Source organism: Sturnira hondurensis, unplaced genomic scaffold, assembly GCF_014824575.4.
Source record: "Sturnira hondurensis isolate 20B ecotype Veracruz unplaced genomic scaffold, ASM1482457v3 Scaffold0012346, whole genome shotgun sequence".
Classification (NCBI taxonomy): Eukaryota; Metazoa; Chordata; class Mammalia; order Chiroptera; family Phyllostomidae; genus Sturnira; species Sturnira hondurensis.
In genome coordinates this window covers 1,156,607-1,161,951 of record NW_028084977.1, presented here as the reverse complement: position 1 = coordinate 1,161,951, position 5,345 = coordinate 1,156,607, and the positions used below count along the sequence as shown (strand labels likewise).

The 5,345-nt window shown below is 33.0% G+C and overlaps 1 pseudogene; it reads left to right on the top strand.

Moving 5' to 3' along the window:
* Positions 1 to 1,113: 1,113 nt before the first annotated feature.
* Positions 1,114 to 1,232, top strand: LOC118997036 (uncharacterized; annotated as a pseudogene).
* Positions 1,233 to 5,345: the final 4,113 nt, after the last annotated feature.

Sequence of the window (5,345 nt, the reverse complement as noted above, 5' to 3'; positions counted from 1 at the left end):
AGGTCCCCAATGGGGGCCACGTGAGAGACAACCACACATTGATGTTCCTCTCCCTCTCTTCCCCACTCTCTAAAAATAAATAAATAAAATCTTTAAAAAATATTGCAGTGTTTTATGAGTGCCTTTAACATTAGGATTAATAACAAAGGAAATATTAAAATAGTTGTATTTTAACTGGAAAGTTTTTTTAATATTGTTCTGAAAAATGCTGGAAATAAATACAAAACATTATTTTCAGATAATATGATTAAACGTTTAGAAATATTAGAACCCTGGCAGGGCATCTCAGTTGGTTAAAGCATCATCCTGATACACTAAAGTCACTCATTCTATCCTGGGTCAAGGCACATACAAGAATCAACCAATGAATATGTAAATAAGTGGAACAACAATCCATCTCTCTCTCTCTCTCAAATCAATAAATAAAAAATTAAAAAGACACACTGGAGAGTCAAATAAACTATTGTAAGCAGTAAAAATATCAATAAAATAATCACATTCAAATTAATGTATCAAATGTATAACATATATGCAGTTACAGCCTAATCTTAAATATGATAAAAATCTTATAATATTAGATGGTATTAGACAGACACTGTTCTAGGTGCTTTATATAACTCAGAGGGCTTATAATAGCTATTCTTATTATCCTCATATTATAGGTGAGAAGGTTGAGACTCAGGGAAGTTAAATGGGCCATCACCACATCAATATCGAGATGCTCAACAAGATTCCTTTCCCGAGCAGATTGCTTCTAAAATGTATTCTCTGAACTTCCTACAGTGACCCTCAATCACAATCACAGAAGCAACACAAAATATGAAGTACCAAAGCTAAACTTAAGGACATAACGCAATTCATGAAAAAACAAAGAAATTGTCATAAAAGCCTCCCTGGAAACATGCAGCGCAGAAACAATATTATTCTCATTAATTTTCTTAATCCTGACAATTAGCAAAATGATGGGTACATTTGCTAAGCATTTAATAAATCTTTATGAATATAGCAATTGCTAACTTTTAATATTGTAGAGGGAGGAAAGCAAGCATTCCAATTTGCTGATGATGAGTTATAAATGTTTATGTAAAAGTTTTTAATTAAAAATTCATATTAAGCTTTGCACAGTGGCAGTATCGTAGCCAATGAGGTTTATCCAAGGCATGATTATTGCTAATTGAAAGATTATTGCTAATTGAAAAATTTGATATTATATTTATAATAATGTGTACATTCTGACCAGAAAGTTATTTTAACATGTTATTTTACATAAGTATCCTACACTATGTAAGGGTGCTTTTGACACCAAAGATCTGAAAACTTGATAAATCATGCATTAAAAAAATAGAGGCTTATGTTTTCCACATATAATTGGACATAGAAAATGTTTGATGTTGATAAGGTAGTTCAACCATCTAACTGGTTCCCAGACTGTATCCTTCTTCCCTGACTTCCTAAGCATCTCGTGCTTTTCCCCTGTACTTGTTACACTGTGGTTTCAATTATGCCAAACTTACCTCCAGGCATCAAGTTTGTATTCCAGAAAGGAAGAAGGAGAAGGGGAGAGTATTACTGCACTCTCTTTTTCACACCCATCACTTCTATCAGAAAGTATGATGTCTTTCTGAGAAGCCTTATATTAAGTCTATATATTTACAAATAATTATCAGAGATAATATGAAATAATTTATCTGACTTTCTGCACTCCTTAAATATTGTCTCCCACACTCACAATTAATGCTGAAATGCATTTGTAAAATAGCCATATGCCATCTATATGATAAAAAGAGCTAGAAAAACATCTAAATAAGTATCTACAGGAAATTAACTAAACATATGTTCATGTGTGGAACAGAGAGGAGAATGAAGAAGTAGGAGATGCCTTTTATTATACCTTACCTTTGGGGTGAAGTGTTGAAGTAGCTGGTCATACCTCTAATTGTTCTGGTGATAGAAAAGTATAAACTCAGAAGATATTGTAAAATATTGAAACACATAAAAATGTTCTCATATTAATTATGTTTTAAAACTCACCTTTTTCCTGCTAAACTGGACATCCGCATTTTAGCTCTCAAGACTGGGTGTAGCAATGATCTAACAATCTGAGAGCTAGCTTGGACGAGCTGTTGGTATCTGTCCCAAAGCCACTTTGTCACAAGCTACTGCAAACAGGGGACCAATACCCATTATAAAATATTGATATGCATACATGTTTTCTTTTCCTCATTTTCCTCAACCTCAAAGTTAATTTGTTGGTTAGGCATGTTTTCCGAGTTAACATGCTTGCCTATCAGTTTATTTTCATATCCTATTTATAAATGGCAGTATTTATTACTTTAATATTTACTAACCAAATAGAACCAAATAATTCAACATCTAATTGATATTGCTTTAAAAATTAAATATGTTTCCACATATATAAACATTTCAACACAAACTGACCTAGTCATAGAAAAATGGAAGCCCTGGCTGGTATAGCTGAATGGATTGAGCGTGGGCCTGCAAACCAGACAATCGGGGTTCGATTCTCAGTCAGGGCACATGCCTGGGTTGCAGGCCCGTTCCCAGCAGGGGATGCAGGAGAAGCAACCATGTATTGATGTTTCTCTTCCTCTCTCCTTCCCTTCCCCTCTAAAGATAAATAAATAAAATATTTTAAAAAATGGATTCCTAAGTCTATATCTTAGCATCATAAATTGATGATAATATGAGCCATGGTCCATTAGGTATGATTTATGCTTCTCATTAAATATAGCTATAGTAATATTTTTCTGCAGAGAGAAATTAATAGTAAACAAGTTTAATCTGAAGAAATTTAATTCTCTGTAAATAACACTTCTGTGGGACTTCAGCACTTCTGCTTCTGTAATGCTAATTAGTAGACCAAATCATGGTATGTGTTGAAATCTGTAACAAATAACTTGTTTAATATTCTTTGTCACAAATTAAAGCAATGCAAAGAAGTACAAAAAGCTGTCCAAAATCTCATTAAAATCCTAAAATCAAAAGAGTTTATATTTAGGGAAAATACAACCAAATGTTTCTGAAATGGAACATTTTCTTAGTTTTCTAATGAATATGTTCATGACTGAACACGGAAGGCATTTAGCACAAGGAAAATTTAACTAACTAGACAGTAATGTTTACATGGTATAGTATATTGTATTATGATTTAGAAAATATTAATTCTCCTTAGTCTCTTCTGTGGGAATTTTTTTTTCCCCATCCTCCGGATGTTGCCTTTGGCTATGTGACTCACTTTGACCAAAAGAACATTAAGGGATACGACACAGGAACACATCCAAACAGACGCTTTCTCTGTACTTGCATGAGCTGGTTTATTCTCTCTGGTGTCCCTATCACATTAAAAACCTCTCAAAATAGTCTATGTATCTAATATTAAGAGATAAAACTATTAAATTTTAGAAGATAATATAGGAGTTAATCTTTGTGACCTTGGGTTAGAAATTTATTACTCAAATATAAAAACAAAGATAAAACAAAAGATAAAAACAAAGATAAGATAAAAGAAAAAATATATAAATTTCACTACATCAAAATTTAAAATCTTGTGCTGCATATTAACTGTCATGTCAGTCCATAGGATACAAGGAAATATTTACAAATATAGATCTGATAGTGAGCTCATATTCAGAACATATGAAGAACTCTTACAACTGAACAATAAAAATATCTGATTTATAAAAAGGGAGTAGTGATATCATCAACATGGCATAAAAAGAAGTCTCAAATCTTATTCCCTTACAGTAACATCAATTTTACAACAATAAAAGGGTTTAAATACCTTTATGAAGTAACTATAATCCATTTAAGAAGGAATAGTAGTCAAAGGAGTACTATGAACAGCTGCATTGAAAAGAATAAGATCAATTTCACTTTCCCCAAATCAATCCAAACCAAGGCAGTATATAGGTCAGTGCCTGTAGAGATCTTCTCAACCTGCAACTTCCCCTTTGGAAGGGAGAAGATGGGTGAATGCCCAATGTCCCTGGCCTTTCAGTGTATTTCCCAAGATGCCAGCTTCTGTCTTACTTCACACTAAAAGAACCAGCATTTCTTGGGCATCTGGTTTAACTAGGAACAAAAAACAGGGATTATCAGCTTCCCATGACAGCCATGACTCTCTGAGATCTGGAGAAGGTGCACAGCTGAGGAAGAGACAAGTGCCATAGCTGGTTTCTGTTTTATCTCACATGGATAAAAGTCATAGTTAGACATCCGAGTGGGTAAGAGATTATGAGATCCTAAAAAATGAAAAAAAAATGAGCGAATTTCCAGGACTACTAGGAACAAAGATCAAGAGTATCTAGTCATAGTTGTAAAGGCCTTTTCCAGTCAAAGTCAGTCCATAAATATTAGGAGAGACAACTGTTTCTTCAAATGTTCAGACACCAATACAAACCCACAAGGAACATGAAAATTCATGAAAACATGACATGATCAAAAGAACAAAATAAATATCTAGTTACCAATGTTTAGGAGTGGAGATTTATGAATTATTGACAAAGAATTCAAAGTAATAATCTTTAAAAAGTTCAGTGACTTACAAGAGAATACAGATAAAAAACTACATAAAGTCAAGAAGATGATACATGAACAAAATGAGAATATCAATGAAGAAAAGGAGATAATAAAAGAACAAAACAGAAATTCTAGTTTATATTCCACAAAGTGCTAATCAAAAGAGAATAGGTATAACTATACTTAAAACAAATTTTAATACAAAAGTTTTCAAAAAAGAAAAAGAAGGCCCTTATATAAAGGGGCAATTCATCAAAGCTGGAATAATCATAAATATATACATGTCCAACATCCAAGCACCTAAATGTATAAAGCAAACTTTCACAGATCTGAAGGGATAAATAGACTCTAACAGTAGATAGCACATTTGGACAGAAAATTAACATGAAAACAGTGGACTTGAACAACACTACAACATAAATAAACCTAAGAGACATATACAGAACATTCTACCCAACAACAGCAAAACCCACATTCTTCTCAAGTGTACATGGAACAGTCTATGATAGAATGATCATATGTTAGGTTATAAAACAGGTCTTAAAAATGTAAGAGGGTAATAGTGTCTAATTAAAAAGATAATTGGAAAAAATGCTAAGGTTTATTTTAGAATTTAGCTAGAGTACTGTCGTACTATTCTTACTTAATTGAAAATGATGACTTCAAGTTAGAGGGTTCAGTGTACCTACCAATACACTGATCAGAGGGGAGATGGGTGGGAATTTCAGGGGAAAAGGGGAAGGATTTATAGGAACTAGTATAAAGGACATATGGGCAGAAACTAAGGGGGGAAGTGGAAATGGGAG